This window comes from Cavia porcellus, unplaced genomic scaffold (assembly GCF_034190915.1).
Source record: "Cavia porcellus strain 051 isolate PalLab524CR breed Dunkin Hartley unplaced genomic scaffold, mCavPor4.1 scaffold_5, whole genome shotgun sequence".
NCBI lineage: Eukaryota > Metazoa > Chordata > Mammalia > Rodentia > Caviidae > Cavia > Cavia porcellus.
In genome coordinates this window covers 63,914,332-63,931,204 of record NW_026947488.1, presented here as the reverse complement: position 1 = coordinate 63,931,204, position 16,873 = coordinate 63,914,332, and the positions used below count along the sequence as shown (strand labels likewise).

The 16,873-nt window shown below is 41.1% G+C and overlaps 1 non-coding gene across 1 annotated transcript; it reads left to right on the top strand.

Annotated features, from left to right (window-relative positions):
* The first annotated feature begins 1,768 nt into the window (after positions 1 to 1,768).
* Positions 1,769 to 1,905, top strand: LOC111753459 (small nucleolar RNA SNORA2/SNORA34 family). Its single transcript, XR_002788250.1, has one exon. It is a non-coding gene; the product is annotated as a small nucleolar RNA SNORA2/SNORA34 family (small nucleolar RNA).
* The last annotated feature ends 14,968 nt before the right edge of the window (positions 1,906 to 16,873 follow it).

The window sequence follows — 16,873 nt, the reverse complement described above, 5'->3', positions numbered from 1 at the left end:
AGCTGCGTGACATTAAGCAGACATCCTCCAGGAATTTCCATTTTCAGAGGATACATTTAAGTTACCTGGTCTGGACTCAAAGCTGGAGTCTTCCAGATGCCTGCTCTAGTTCAGCTCGGCCTTGCTCTTCCATCATTTATACAGCAGTGAAAATCCATCTTCACAGAAACCTTGGCATCAGCATGTAGTTCCTTCTACGTGAAGAGGCAGGCAAACATCTGCCTGTGTGTGATGCCACCGAAGGGAAATGTACGGGGTGAAATGACTCAAACCAGGTAGTGAGACTGCCTGGTAGGAAGAGGGGCAGGGCGTGAGTTTCTTTTAAGTTATTTCAGCATTGTTGGCATATTTTCTACATAATGGCAATACAGTATTTAGCAGAGTTTTGTTTTGTTTTGTTTTGTTTTGTTTTGTTTTTGAGGCAGGGGCCACTTTATATTTCAGGCCACCCTTGAACTTCCTATGTAGCCTGGGCTGGCCTTGAACTCCTGGCAACCCTCGGGCCTCAGCCTCCCAAGTGCTAAGATTACTGGTGCGTGCCACCATTCCTGGCTTAATGATAATATTTAAATACAAATTTAAAGCTACACAATAGATTTGGGAAGCAAAAATTCTAAGCAAGTGCTCTAATACTGAGCTACACCCTCAACCCACAATTGTGTACGTGTGTGTGTATGTGTGTGTGTGTGTGTGTGATACTAGTGGCTGAAGCAGGACCTTTGCACTGAGCTACATCCCCAACTTTTCTTTTTTTATTTTGAGATGAGGTTTTACTAACTTCCTAAATTTCCCAAGCTTGTCTGGAACTTATGATCCTTCTGTCTCATTCTCTTAGAATATTGGAATTACAGCCATGATTACCACATGTAACCTGACAATTCTTATCCACTATCTAAGCTTATACAAAACAGCAAAATGTGAAAACCCATCCACCTACTTTACCTCCTAATGCTTTCTAGCCTGCTGTTACAGGCCAGGCACAAATCCCTGTCGAGGTGAATTGCTGAGAAGTCTCTCAGAAACATCCAAAAACCATGGGGCAAAAAGGACTAGGTACAGTACAGAGGTGTTGAGCCATCACACATTGGCCTCAGAGACCTCGGCAAGCCCTCAGGGGCCTCTGAAGCTAGGATAGCCCTTACAACTGTCCCCAAACTAGTCAGAGGAGACAGATATCCATACTCCAGGATACTGTGAAAAGCTATTTGCATCATGGAAAGCTGTTATTTTGTTTTCTTTTAAAACAAAAGACGTTTTTGCTTTGTTTTGGGTTTTTTGGTGTCAGAAATCGAACTCATGACCTGGAACTTGCCAGGCAGGTACTTATGCCCCTGAGCTAAATCCCCAGTGACAAAAGATGTGAATGCATGAGTTTTTTCTAAGCTAAAACCTCAGTATTCCGATTTAATTTCAGGGTTGGCACTTTGTGATAAATAAGTGGGTTTGGGGTTGCAGTTTGGGGACTCAGTCTCTCAAAGGTTCATCATCACTGGTGAACCTTTTTAACTTCAAAAGAATTGTAAGCTAGGCACAGTGGCCACCACACACCCAGTAAGAGTGAGATTCTATTCAAGCAAACAAACAAACAAATACCTTTACCATTTTCATAATATAAAAAAAGTTTTTCAAACCAGATATGATGGTACCCATCTATAATCCTAGCACGAGGGGCTGAGACAGGAGGACTGCAGTCAGTCTGGGCTACATAATGAGTTCAAGGATAGTCGAAAATACATAGCAAAACCTATCTATAAAAAAATTTTTTATCTTGGCCTTGAATCAAAGCTGGCAACTTCCTGATGCTGTTGGTTTCAAGCAGGTGCCTGAAGAGATGTCTTTCTATGGACTGTTGGCCATTTCAGAACTTGGGCAGTGAAATGGTCAATTCATTAGAAAGAAACAGCTTGAAGCAGCACCTGCCCCCTCTGGTGAGCGGCTGTGAGCGTGGCAGGCTCGAATGGCCCAGCACAGGTGCCACAGGTATTTACTGGGACCCAAGCCATGCTGGGACCTGAAGCACCGGGAAACCAAGCAACCCCTCCCCCCCACACACACCTGTTTTGTTTTGTTGAACTTCAATGTATATGGAACTATGGACAGCTATTTTGAAGATAATAGGAGACTCTACAATAGCCATTAGTGACTTCCCTATTGTCTGGTTTTGAAGACCTAAAACGCCTTCCTCATTCAGTTTGGATCACTTTTATACTATGTTGTTTTATATGAATTCTCTGTGTATGAAGACATGGACAACTATTTGGAAGAAAACAAGAAACAATATGATAGATAGTGAAGATCTCAGGTTGTCTAGCTTTGAAATACATATCTCTTACATTGTTTTCTTATGTCCTATTTTGTTCTGTTATGTTGTGTTTAATTTTACCCCCTTTAAAATAAAAAAAAAATTCAAAAAAAATTTTATCCTGGTGTGGTGGCACACATCTATAATCCCAGCTCTTGGGAGGCTGAGGCAGAAAGATCACCAAGTTCTAACTCAGCTTGGCAATTTAGCAAGACACTGTCTCTAAAAATCTTGAAAAAGACTGAAGTCCAGTGCATACACGCCTATCATCCTAGCTCTCTGGGAAGTTGCAGGAATAGGATTACAGTCTCTAGCCTAGCTTGGGCAAATTATCAAGATCCAGTCTCAAAATAAAATATAAAAAAGACTAAGGCTGACACGTGGTGGGAAAACCCTGTGTGAAGTCCCCAGAAGCACAAAAAGAATAAATAATTAAATGAGTAAGATTCGTGTGAGGTGAGGCCAGCCTGAAATGCATAGTGAGACCCTGTCTCAAAACAAACAAACATGAAAACTAAATACGTAAAAATAAATGTTAAAAAGAGCATAAATCATGGGACTAGAAATGTAGCTCAGTGCAAAGTCCCTGGGTTTAGTCTGCAGTACGGGCAGAAAAGGGAGTGGCTGCAGGGCTGGGAATGAGCTCGGGGGTAGAATGTAGTAAGAGCGGTACCATTTATCTTGGAATGGCCAAGGTCCCCAGAATTTGCACCAGGAGGCTGCCCCTCTTTACATGCCTGGTTCTTCTACCACGATAGAGAGCACTGTACGTGCTTAGAGTTGATGGCAAATCCCTGCATTCCCGTAGTCAAATCTGATTGCCCCCACCTCCAAGGAAGTGAACAAAAGGCATTTAAAAATCCAAAATAGTTGATACAATTGATATATTTTTATTATTTTATTTTTTATTTAAAAAAACAAAATAAAAGTGCCACAGAATTTTAAAACAAAATAATAGGAGATTAACACTGGTTAATATATTACATATTGTTATTTTCAAAGTAGTTGTTCAGATTAAAAATTATAGGCATAAAAAATGATCAAACAATTGAACAATGAAAGCACAAACTGGCTTTGTTTGATGAACTACAGATTAGTAGTGTAGTAGTTATCTATTATGTTTATCCATATAGATAGATAGATAGATAGATAGATAGATAGATAGATAATCTTTTCCCTTCTTTCTTTTCTCCTAGTATATTTTATTTTGAACGCATTATGATAATCCCCCTCACTGGGGCCATTGCACCTGGGCCTTGGCGCAGAGCTGTATCACCAGTCCTTTTTAAGTCGAGATCTTGCTACACTGTCTTGAGGTAGGTTTCCAGTTCAAAATTCCCCTGCCTCAGCCTCCTGCGTAGCTGGCAGTACAGTGCTGTACCTTGCTCTGTGTGTGTGTGTGTGTGTGTGTGTGTGTGTGTGTGTGTGTGTTGTACTGGAACTGAACCCAGGTACCTTCACACTGAACTATATCCCCAGGCCTTTTTATTTTTCATTTTGAGGCAGGGTCTTACTAAATTTCTCAGACTGGCATTGAATTTGTGATTCTCATGCCTCAGCCTCCCTGAGTGCTGGGGTTACAGTCAGATAGCACCCTGCTGCCTTCAACGCTCATCACAGTATTATGGAAAACTAACCTTCGTGCGTGCTTATTTATAACTCCTGAGCACTAGCTACCACATCAGTTAATACAGGAATCTGCCCTTTCATTAAGGAACTGCAAATGTCCTTGGCAGTGTTGCCAACAGAAACTTCCTCTGGCTGCCACTCTGTGGCCTGACAAAAGCTTGGCCAATCAAACACTTCCCCCCAGGGCTTTGCAATTTCAGCAAACTGAAAGTCGTGGGGTGGCCTTTGGTCTCAGAGGACTAAGACTGACTTAGAGCCCTGGGATCAAAGGGAAGTTACTCCCGTGCAGTTGACTCAGCAAGGAGCACCGGAATTCAGCTCCTTCATTAAATTAACCACTGACTCAGCATGCAGAGTGCGTCAGATGCCATGCTAGACGCTCACATGTGTTCATTTCATTTCAGAGATGAGGATAGATTCAAAAACTTTCGAGAAGCTGAGCGTGGTGGTACATGCCTGAGTCCCAGCTCTCGGGAAGTTGAGGCAGATTCTTTAGTGAGTTATTTTATTTTATTTGTTTGTTTGGCTGTTTAGTTATTATTTAGTTATTTTGAGACAAGGGCTTGCTAGGGAGCCCAGGCTAACTTCAAACTCAAAGGTTCTCCGGCCTCAGCCCAAGTGCTGCTAGTACAAGCACTCTTATGCTGAACTCCTTTGGTCATTTAAACTTCCATTTCTGTCTCTGTGAAATTGTAATCTCTTGCTTAAAAGGGTTATTAGAAAGATTATCGAGGGCAACTCACTCAGGATCCCTTGTGTCTCTCTCAGACAGAAGCTTTCTTTCCCTCAATAAATATCTCTGCTTTCAAAAAAGATTATCAGTGACAAATACACAGGCCACTGTAACACAGGCCTGTAATCCCAGCATTCTGGAAGGCTGAGGCAGGAGGATTGCAAGTCTGAATCCATTCAAGGCCAATTAAAACATCAAAAATAGCCAGGGGACATAGTTCAGTGTAAAGGTCCTAAACTCAACCCCTAGTACAGGAGAGAAAAAGAAGGTGGAATGTAACGAGTGCTTAGCATGGGACATGGTAGCTCCAATAAATGGTGCTTATTGGTTTTGGCCAAAGTCATTCTTCTACAGAGAGGTCTTGTCTCACACTGGGAAGAATCAGCCACCCCTGCACTCCCCTGCAACGTCCACAGGAAGCATCGAGCACCCATTTCTCAGGGATCTTCCTTCTCTGAGCGCAGCTCACACTCCATGTGATCTTCTTACTGCGCTGCCAAACCACATGACTTGCATTAACTCACAGGAGTGTTAAGCCCCACATTGTTCGATGTTTCACAATCCGTTGCCAAACTGACCTCATTTCCTGCCAAGCTAACCTCATTTCCGCTCTTGATAGGGTTACTAAACTGGAGGGGTTCCAAGAGTACTGCAGCCGTCGGCTATCTGGATTCTGCAAGGGAGCTGGTGAGGTTCAGCGTTTCTCTCTGTGGCTGGGAGCAAAGTGAGAAACTGGACATTAAGCAGGAGTCCTAACAGGCTGAATGATTCCTCCTAAAACCCTTCCATGGTATTGAGACGTTTGGTTGTGGAAATTAAGCAAGGAGAGAGAGGTGAACCTGGAAATGAAAAGTGGTGTGGTCAGGAAAATCGTCTTCCAAGAGCTAGAGGAGGAAGCCCAGTCACCCTCCATTCAGCAGCTATTTACTGAGTGCCTGCCTGCAAGGCTCAGGCACTGTCCAAGGCTCTGAGGGGAGGAGAAAATAAAACTCCTGTGTTTTTTGGAGCTTACATTCTAATGATGGGAGTAGGGAAGCAACAAACATATATATCTTCTGAATAATTTTTAAAACTGGCATTAGAGAGAAAATATCATGAATGCCAGGTGTAGAGCATGCCTATAGTTCCAGCCACTCAGGAGGCTGAGACAGTAGGATGATTTGAGCCTGGGTTTTTGGCACCAGCCTGCATAACATGGTAAGACTATCTCAAAACAAACAAACAAGAGAAGACTGGTGTAGTCAGTCAGGCCTATAATTTTAGCACTCAGGACCTGAGGCAGGAGGATCGCTGTGAGTTCAAGGCCAGTGAAAACCTGTCTCAAAAAACCCAAAAATAGAGCTGGGTGTGGTCACTCACGCCTGTAGTCCCAGCACTCTGGAAACTGAGGTGGGAGGATTGTTGCGAGTTCGAGACCAGCCTGGGCTACAAAGTGAGCTCAAGGCCAGCCTGAACTGCATAGTGAGACCCCGTCTCAAAAGGACAAAAAAAAAAAAAAAAAAAAAAAAAAAATAGATTTAAAAGGAAAAAAAAAAAAGAGTGAAAGCAAGCAAGCAACAAATAAAACCAACTGGTTGTGGTGGCACAGCCCTATAATTCCAGCACTCTGGGAGCTGAGACAAGAGGATCCCAAGATAAAGCCCGACCTGGGCAACTTAGTGAGATCCTGCCTCAAAATAAAACACACAAAGGGCTGAAGATGTATGCAAAGGCTATGTCTGGGCTCAATCCCCTGTACACAAAAGACGGGTAGGTAAGAAGGAAAGGAGGAAAGAAAGAAGGGGGGGCTGAGGGTTTAGCTCAGTGGCATAAACGCCTGCCTTGCAAGCAGGCAGTCGTGAGTTCGATCCCCGGTACCGATAAAAAGGAAAAAGACAAAAAAAAAAAAGAAAGAAAAGAAAAAAAGAAGAAGAGAGGGAGGGAAACAAAAAGGGAAGGAAGAGAGCAAGAGAAAACAGCATGACAGAGGCAGGGAGGAAGCTGTTAAGTGGGGCCGCTGGTGAGCCCACACAGAGCTGGGATGTGGAGGTTAAGAGGCAGCTGTGGGAACTTCCAGGTCACAACAGCAGGCAGAAGAAGCAAAAGCACAGCTCTGAAGGTGTGCTTGCGTGTGTCTAGAAAGGAAAGCAGAGCCTCGAAGCTGAAATGAAGTGACAGAGACAGAGGGCAGGAGTAGGCCCCCTCATGAAGAGCCTCCCCTGGCATGCCCCAGGGAGCCCCACATGGCCCCTCTGTGTCCCCTCGGTGCTCAGGTCAGCAGAGATGGGACACTGGACAGCCCAGCTGCTCTGTCCACTAGCATTGCCTCGGCCCACAAAACTCTCCATCTGTCAACCCCAGTGTGCAGACTGATGTATTGACAGAGCAGGCACCTAAAAAGCCGGCCAGGAGGAGGCAGAACACACGCGTATTGGACGGGAAGGCTCAGTATCACAAAGATATCAGTTCCCAATCAGCTGATGTGTGAATTTAACCCAGTCAGAGACAAAACGTCATTTACTTTTTTCCTTTTGAACCCAGGGCCTTGTGTGTGTTAGGCGAGTGCTCTTACCACTGAGATCCATCCCAAATCCTAATTGTTTTAAACTGGATAATCCCCCCCGCCCCGTCCATTCTATTTCAAATAGAAAAAAAAAAACTGAAATAACTTTTTTTTGGTACTGGGGATCGAACTCACGACCTCCTGTACTTGCCAAGCAAGTGTTTATGCCACTGAGCTAAATCCCCAACCTTGATTCTTATCAGATTTTATTCATACATTTTGGATATACATAGTGATCACATTGATCATAGAGAATTTGAACCTGTACACATGCTGTAAATTCTTATTTACTTATTTGTTCCCGTTCCTACCCTCCCTAAGCAGGGTGCACACTTGTCCCAGGCTCTTCCCTCCTGGCTTCTCTCTCTGCTTCCTGGTGACCATGCAGAGAGCAGCTTTCCTCCAATATTCCTTCCACCACACTCTTTCTACCTTGGAGCCAGTTGACTGAACTCACTGAAACTGTGAGCCAAGCCAGGCATGGTGGCACAGCCCTGTAATCTCAGCACTTGAGAGGCTGAGGCAGGAGGACTGCTGTGAATTCAAGGCCAACCTGGGCTACATAGTGAGTTCAGCTTGCACTATGAAGCAAAATCCTGTCTCCAAATACCCCCACTCCACCCTATCCCACCCCCAAAAAACAACTACTATGAGCCAAAACAAACCTCTCCTTCTTTAAATCACCTCCTTTAAATCTTACCCCAGTGACAAGAATGCTAATATAGAAAATTAGTGCCAGGAGTATTTGTGGGATCATTGTTGTAATTTATCTGCCTGCATGGTTTAGAAGCCTTGGAACTGATTTGCAGGAGGAGTTTGGAAAGGTTTGGAGATGCCAGCTGGAGAAGCTCTAGAATGCTGTGAGGAGTGGTTGATGATCAACACTGGCCAGAGCTCAGAAGGGCAAAATGCTGGTGGAATTGCAGACAGTAAAAGCCAGAAAAAGTTTCACTTGGGAACAAGGACTACACTGGCGGTTAGACTAGAGGCCGTATGTATTATTGTCTGACAGAAAATCTATCTACAACCTCAGCCTTTCTTATTATTATACTTATTATTATGTATTACTTACTTTTTATTTGCTAAATTGCTCTGGCTGGTTTCAAACTTTCAATTCTGCTTCAATCTCCCAAAATGCTGGGGTCACAGGCATGCACCATCATGCTGGCTCACAAACTTTTTATTTTATTTTATTTTTTGTTACCTGAAATCAAACTCAGAATCTCGTACTTACGAGGCAGGCACTGTGCCACTAATATCCCCAGTCCTCACAAACCCCTTCTTTTCCTTCAAAAGGAAAAGAAGCCAGAGATTTAGCTCAGTGGTATAAGCACCTTCCTGATAAGCATGAGTTCGATTCCCAGTACCAAAAAAAGAAAAAGAAACTTTTTTGAGACAGAGTCTTACTGTGTAGTTCAGGCTGGCCTTGAACTCACTGTGTAGCCCACAGTGGCCTCAAATTCACATGGATCCTCTTACTTCAGCTTTTCAAGTGCTGGGATTATGGATATGCATTGATATGCTTGGTTAAAATTTTCCATTAAAAAAATAAAATTTTCTATTTTAAGATAATGTCTTGGTAAATTGCTAAATAAATATAAATAAATAAATATATTGCCCAGACTTGACTCGAACCTGCAATCCCTTTGCCTCAGCATCCCACAGTGCTGGAATTACAGATGTATACTACTGTGCTTGGCTAAAACAGTATTTTTAAATTTTTATTCTTTTTTTATTTTAAAAATATTTTAAGTCAGTGGGAAAAGGTAGATTATTCCAGAAAAGACAAGACTGGGGTATGGCCCAGGGTAGAGCCTTGCTTAGTATGCATAAATCTCTAGGCTCAATCTCCAGCAGCACAGAAAAAAATAGATGAGGTACTGAAACCAGGTGTCACAGCACAGGCCCGTAATCTTAGCGTTCAGCAGGCTGAGACAAGAGGATTGTAAGTTCACCCCCGGGCTGGACTCCATAGGGAGACCCTGTCTCAAATACACACAAAAAAGATGCTGAGAAACTTGAAAGCCAGATTCTCTCACTATCCCACACTTTATAGTGAAACAATTTCCAAATGGAAGAAAGATTGAAACGTAAAACTTGGGAGGCCGAGGCAGAAAGATAGCTGTTTAGATCAGCCCAGGCACCTTAGTGACTCAGTAAAACTTTGCCTTAAAAAAATTTAAAAGGGAAAAAAGAGGATTGGAGAGACATGGCTGAGTCTGAAGGCCCTGGACTCAATTCTCAGCACTTAAAAAAAGGAGGTGGGGGGAGAAGAAAATGAAGAAATGTGAAAGCACAAAAGTACTGGGGAAAAACAGGGGAGAAATATATATACACTTGAACTCACTTGGAAGGAAGAAGTAGTAATTTTTCTTTTCTTTTATTCCTTCCTTCCTTCTTTTCCTCCTTCTTTATCTTTGTACCAGGAAATGAAACCAAGATCTATTTTATTTCGAAACCTGGTCTCTTTAAATTGCTAAATTGTCTAGATATTGTGCTCCAATTTGTATCTTCCTGTCTCAGCTTCCCAGAGTTCTGGGATTATAGGAAAGTACCACCACATATTGCTCATCTAATTAAAAATAAATACATAAAAATTAAAAATAGCGGGCTTCTCATTAGAAAACTTTTATAGAGAACTGAAAAGACTATTTGCAGAGTACCTCATAGGGGAAGTTCTACCTTAGTAGAAAATTTCTCAACAGTTTTCCAGCCAGCTTTCAAAATAAAACATTCCTTAGTTCTATGATCCTAACTCTAATTGAGCTGGCTTTATTTCTCCAACTAGATTATAAACTCCTTAAGAACAAAGAGTCTGGATTTTGCTTTTAAAAAAGTAACCTAATCTCACAGGATCTCCTGATTGCACAGGAACTCTCACAAAGAATCAACAACTGGGATCTCATTCAAAAGCACACCAGGAGAAACCACCAAAATAGTGAAGAGGTAACCCACAATGGGGGAGAAAATGTTTGCCAGCAGTTCCTCAGACAAAGGATTATTATCGAGAACATAAAAAGAACTCAAAAAAATCGGACCTCCTAAATCTAAAGACCCAGTCCAAAAATGGGCATCTGAGATGAACACATATTTCTCAGATGAAGAAATACAAACAGCAAATAAATATATGAAAAAATGTCCAACATCACTGGTCATTGGAGAGATGCAAATTGAAACAACACTGAGATTTCACCTCACCCTGGAAAGAGTGATTATTATGAAGAAATCAACCATTAACAAATGCTGGAGAGGCTATGGGGAAAAAGGATCACTTCTCTACTGTTGGTAGGAGTGTAGACTGGTACAACTGTTATGAAAATCAAAATGGAGATTCCTCAAAAAACTAAGATTGGAGGTCCCATTTGACCCAGCTATTCCCCTTCTGGGTATGTTCCCAGAAGCATCAAAAACATTTTACTACAGCAATGTATGTGCACCCATGTTTATAGCATCATAATTTGGTTTTTTTATTTTTGGTACCAGGGATCAAATGCATGATCTCAAGCTTGCAAGGGAGGTGCTTATATCATTGAGCTAAATCCCTGGCCCCAGAATCACAATTTGTAACAGTAGATCTTGAAAACAACCCAAATGCCCATCAACTGAAGAATGTATAAAATGTGGTATTTTATGCAATGGAGTACTACTCAGCCATAAAGAAGGATAAGGTCATAGGTAAATGGATGCAACTAGAGAATATACTCATAAGTGAAACAAATCTGACTTGCATGTGTAAACATCATATTGTGTCCCTAATGTGAGAAGCTAAAAGAAATTTTGATATTGGTTTTTCTGCAACATTTCTTCTTAGTCCATTAAAAAGAAAGATAAAGATTTGGGGCTAAGAATTTAGCTCAGGGGCACAAGCACCAGCCTGACAAGCATAAAGTCATGAGTTTAATTCCCAGTACCAAAAAAAAAAAAAAGATTTGTGCTACTGTTTAAGCAATTAAATGCCGATATCTTGTACTCTGAGTAACTAATTGAAAGATAATACGCAATGTATTAATTATTGTTACTCCTCTAATTATCTTGTTTTGAAATTTTATTTTATTTTTTCCCTTTAAAATAAAAATAAAAGGCCAGGGATTTAGCTCAGTGGCAATAAGTGCCTGCCTGGCAAATGTGAGGTCCTGAGTTCGATCCTTGGTACCAAAAAAAGAAAATAAAAATAGAAAATTCCAATCGAATGTGTGATTTGTGTCTGGATATCCTCCCAAAGCCTCATGTAGTCATGGGGACGGGCTTCTAGAGTTTGTGACTGATTCATGGTCCAGTGCTGGGACTCTGGGTGTGAGTGCTACACCCAAATTGCTGTGATCTGCACACAATGCAAGGAACAGAAAGACTCTTCTCTTGAGCTCTTCCCCTTTTGCTCTTGATGGTTTTGGTATCTGCCACTGCCTTGAACTATTGCCCTCTGCCATGAGCCACCCTAGCATATTATGAACTGAAACTGTAAGCTAAATAAACCTTTCCTTCCTTCATTTTGAGTGTTGGGTATTTTGTCTCAGCAATGAGAAAAATGTAACTAAGACATGGGGCCTAGTGATACACGCCTGTAATCCCAGCACTGGGGGGGATTGCCACATGTTCAAAAACAACCTGGGCTGTATAGTGAGCTCAAGGCCAGTCTGAACTGCATATCGAGACCTAGTCACAAACACACACACACACACACACACACACACACACACACCCCTCCACCACTTCTTAGTACAAAGATGCTTATAGTTGCCAAGAAAAGTCTGTCACTTGAATGTGGTGGACACTGAGCTGTCCCAGTACTCAGGCTAAAAGGTCACATATAGTTGCTTTAACCTTTCATACCACAGATAGCGAAATCTAATACATTTTTCCTGATAAAGAAGGCTCAGTCAGCAAATTAGCCTTGGTTTGGTGAAACAAGGGTTTATTTGTTCAAAGTCAGTGGACCAGGAAGGGTCAGACAGCACACGCACTGCTGATGCTGATTGACAGAACACCAACAAATGCGATCTCCAGGTCCCCGGCCTTCGACCTACCTCTGGACATAGTTTTGGGTCTCTAATTACCCTTATTGCTCTGAAGTAAATAAAGGTTACCACTACCCAAACAGAAAATGATCTTGCGAGATTGGTCTTTTCTCTGCCTCTGTTATTAGGCCCGGCGGATGCGATGATGCCAGCCTACGCTGGTGACAGGTCTTCCCCACTTGGGTACTCTGGAAACACCTTCACAGATTCACGCAGAAATGATGCTTCACCAGCTCTCACTGAGGCCCTTAGTCCAGCCAAGTTGACACCTAAAGTTAAACCAGTACAACCAAGTAGTGGGAAGATAGAGGGATACATAGGGTTGTAGTTTTGAAAAGAGTTATTCCAAGCATGGTGGCCTACACCTGGAATCGCAAGCACTTTGAAGGCTGAGGCAGGAGAATCAAGGCATTGAGTTTAAGGCAGCCTGGGCTACATATTGAGTTCAAGGCCAGCATGAACTATACAGCAAGACCCTGATTCAAAAAAAAAGAAAGAAAAGAAAAGAAAAAGAAAAAAAACAACAATTTAGAAACAACTGAGAATGTAGAATGTAGCTTACCACTTTGAAGTTCAATCTTCAGTACCAAAAACAAACAAATAAACATCAAAGATTATTAGCAATCACCAAAAATGAGGAAAAAATAAGAAAGAGTGAGAGAATTAATGACCCTGCTGACAGATTAGTTTCAGAATTGTAGCCCCCAGAAGCTAAAGAGAATAAATTCCTCTTGTTTTAAACCACCACCCAGTTTGTGGTAACTGTTATAGCAGCAACAGGAAACTAGGAAAACAAGCACCTTCAACTCAATAAATGTGCCCTGAGTCAGGGAATGAGCAGGTAGAGTCCAGGCTCCCATATACAAGGAGCAATGAATTGCAAGGATACACCCAGTAGCAAATGACAAGCAGCTACATTTGTTGAACATAAGAGAAACTGTCCTGAGGGCAAGTCTGTGCCAACAATAGATAAGGAACCAGCGATGTCAGAATAACAGAAAAGCAAAAGCCCTGCACACAGGTCGTAGCATACAGTAGCAGCAGCATCCTAATTAATCCAGCCTTTGAAATTCCAAGACCATACACCTCAGTCCAGGTTCCTCTCCCTGAATGCCGAGATGCAATTGACAGGATTGATTGACACGGTGCTGAGTCACCTTAAGAGCTCTCAGTATGCATGCTTGTCCAGAATTCACTCTGATCTTAATTATATGCATGACAAGTAATGCATATTTATGAACAAATGAGATTTGTGTCAGGTGAGAGTGACTAAAGGTCACTACGTTTATTGAACACAATGAGAAACTGTCCTCTTCCAATCTTCCAACACTCATGTTCTTTCACTTGAGAGTCAGAAATCTCCTGGATATTTGTACTTTTTTTTTTTACCTCTCTTAGGGCAATGGAAGGAGCAATGGCCACAGGATTCTGTTTAAAATTAAATGGGTAAAAGGGAGTAACTTCCTTGAAGTGACTCCATTGTTTCTAACAGTATTAGAAGGAAATGACCAAATGAATAGAGACACAAATAAATGCATAATTACATGCAGTTAATTCACAAGTGAAACACATTCTCATGGGGCAGGCAGACAAAACACAGTGGGCCATACTGACTGACCTAGAAAGCAGAAACCACACTAACAAGCCCAAGATGGGATCATTCCCATTACAGTTGAAACTGACCACATCTCCTGGTAAGTGCCCAAGATTGTCTCCAGCCAAGCTGAGAATGCAGCACTGGGATAAAACACATGCCCACATGGGCCCTTGCCAATGAACCTTTTATCCTTCCCCAGGGGCCAACATACAGCTGCTGCTACGAGAAATATCCACTTACGAGGACTGAGTTTGTTTTTGTTTTTGCGGTACTAGGGATTGCATTCAGGGCCTTCACATGGAGCTACATTCCCAGTATTTTATTTTTGGTTGTTTTTTTTTTAATTTGAGATAGAGTCACCTATGAAGTTCAAGGTGGTCTTGAGCTCACCTTCTAGTCCAAGTTGGCTTCGAACTTACATCAATTCTCCTGCCTCACCCTCCCCAGTGCTGAGATTACAAGCGTAAACTACCACACCAGGCCTAACTCCAAATAAGTCTCCTGCCTCAGCCTCCCTGGTGCTGGGATTGCAGGCATTCCACACCATGCTTGGTTTAAGTCTTTTGTTCTTAATGCGAACGTTCAGTGTTTCTGTGGTCAAAGCAATGAAGATGGTACAGTCCTTGGGAAAACCACTGAATGATATACGTTAAAGTTTTAACAATATTCCTATCCTTAAATTCCATTAACCTTAAGTTTACTTTTTACAAAGATGTGATTTTAAAAATCTCTTATTATTAGAGCACAACCCAAACCTTTTTTTTTTTTTCTTGGTCAGTGTTGGAGATGAAACATGAATGGTACAAGCTAAACAAGGGTTCTACCACTGAGTTAATATTAAAAATTATTTATTTAAACAGACTTAGATATAAACTGCACAGTTCCACTCCCCTCATCTAACCTACCTTTCTGCCTTCAATATAGTGCATTTATATATTCATGTATTTGTGGGGTGTGTTGGTGCACACCTGTAACCCTAGTGCTCAGAAGGCTGAGGCAGGAGGATCATTGCAAGTCTGAAGTCAATCTGGGCTACAAAATGAGTTCAAGGCCAGCCTGAACTGCATAGTGAAACCCTATCTCAAAAAGACAAAAAAAAAAGAGATATATTCATGTACTTGTAAGTATGTCCTCTGAAAGTGTCTAAGTGGAGGTATTTTTAGTGCCCTTGAATAATTCCTTACACATAGTAGATACTCTTAACAATGAATTAAATTGGGGGTGGTGTGTCATGCCTGCTAGCATAGTGGGAGACTGAGGCAGGAGGAATGCCAAATTTGAGCCCAGTCTAAGCAACACAGTCACTTAGTGAGAACGTGCCTCAAAAAAAGGACTAAAGATGTGTGAAGGTTCTGAGTTTAACCTAACAAATCCTTTGTGGGATGGTCTCCCTATGTAGTTCAGACTGGTCTTGAACTCACCATACAGCCCAGGCTAGCCCTGAACTTGTGGCATCCTCCTGCCTCAATCTCCTGAGTGCCACTGGGATTATAGGTGTGCACCGCCATGCCTGGCACACATTCTCTCTCTTTTTTTTTTTAACTTAAAGAGAAAAAAAAAAGTGTAGAAATAATACAGAATTTCAGAAAAACAAGAAATCACTAGTCGATAAGTTACATATTGTCATCTTAGAAATAGTTGTTCAAGTTACAAAATTAAAGCATACAAAGTGATATTCAAATAAGGACACTGCAAACAGTTCTGCTCAATGATCTAACAAAAACTTAGTAATACAGTTATCAGTCCTACACACTTGTTTTTTTATCTTAAAGAGGGTAACATTAAACATGTCAAAACAGAACAAAACAGTTCATAAGGAAACAACTTAAAGAAACACAGATTTCAAGCAAGTCCACTGGAGATCTTCACTGTCTATCTTATTGTCTCTAGTTTTCTTCCAAATAGTTGTCCCCATCTTCACACACATTGAATATATACTGAGCATTATAGAACTAATCAAATCATTACAGGATGATGAAGGCTTTTTAGGTCTTCAAGACCTGATTTTGGTGAAGTCAATAATGACTACCATAATGTCTTGCATTCTCTCCAAAGTAGCTGTCTTTATCTTTATATATGCTGAAATTGAACATAAGAGACTAGACTGTCACTCTGAACAATGAATAATAGTATTACTAGATTTTATATCATAATGCTACAGAATTAGCATTGGGTTTCTTAGTGTCTCTTCTTCAGAGTATCTGTTCATTACATCATGTATTATATAATCTGTTCCCGTAAATAGTTTAGAAATTCTTCCCATGTGTGAATCTCTACATGTATATCTATCCTTTCTGTATTTTAGGGAAAAACAGATCAAAAAAAGACAACAAAACAAATTCCTAGAAAAACATGAAAGGAAAAAGACATATAAGACCACAATATTAGGTAATCTACAGTAGTTATTATGCTTTCTCTTGTTATTTTCAATAGAATTGTCCACATCATCAGATATTATATAGTTAAGCATAGCATTACAAAGCTATTTTTATAAAAACACAACTTGGAAGACACTGTAGGACTTGAAGGCAGTTAATAATTAAAACTGGAATGGGTGTCTTTTACATCTTGTCATCTTCAGAGTAGTTGTTTCTACTCTTAGACTTGATACTATCAAGCATATCAAATTTGAATAAAATCATTTAAGGCAAAATAGTGGTCTAATAAACTAGCTTCAAATAAGATCAGTCATAGTAAGACAATGTAAGTAATACAGGATTTCAGTTTAAGTTAATAGGAAATTAAGAATAGTTACCAAGGTATAACCTTGTTATTTTTGGGTTAGCAGTCTGTACCCTCAAATCTCATATGAGTAGACAGACCGGAACAAAATATAATCAAACTAAACAGAGAGATAAGACTACTGTGACTTTTAAATTCTGATACATTTTTAACAATGTCCTCTGCTTCCTTTTTTAGGCAATTCCTCACCTTTCCCCTTCTCAGGGTGCTCTGTATATTTTGGGTCCCACTAGCTCCTTTAGTTTTTTAGACTAGGGGGTCAACCTGTTATCTATCTGAGTGTTGCTAAACCTTTTACCCCTAAGCTTAATCT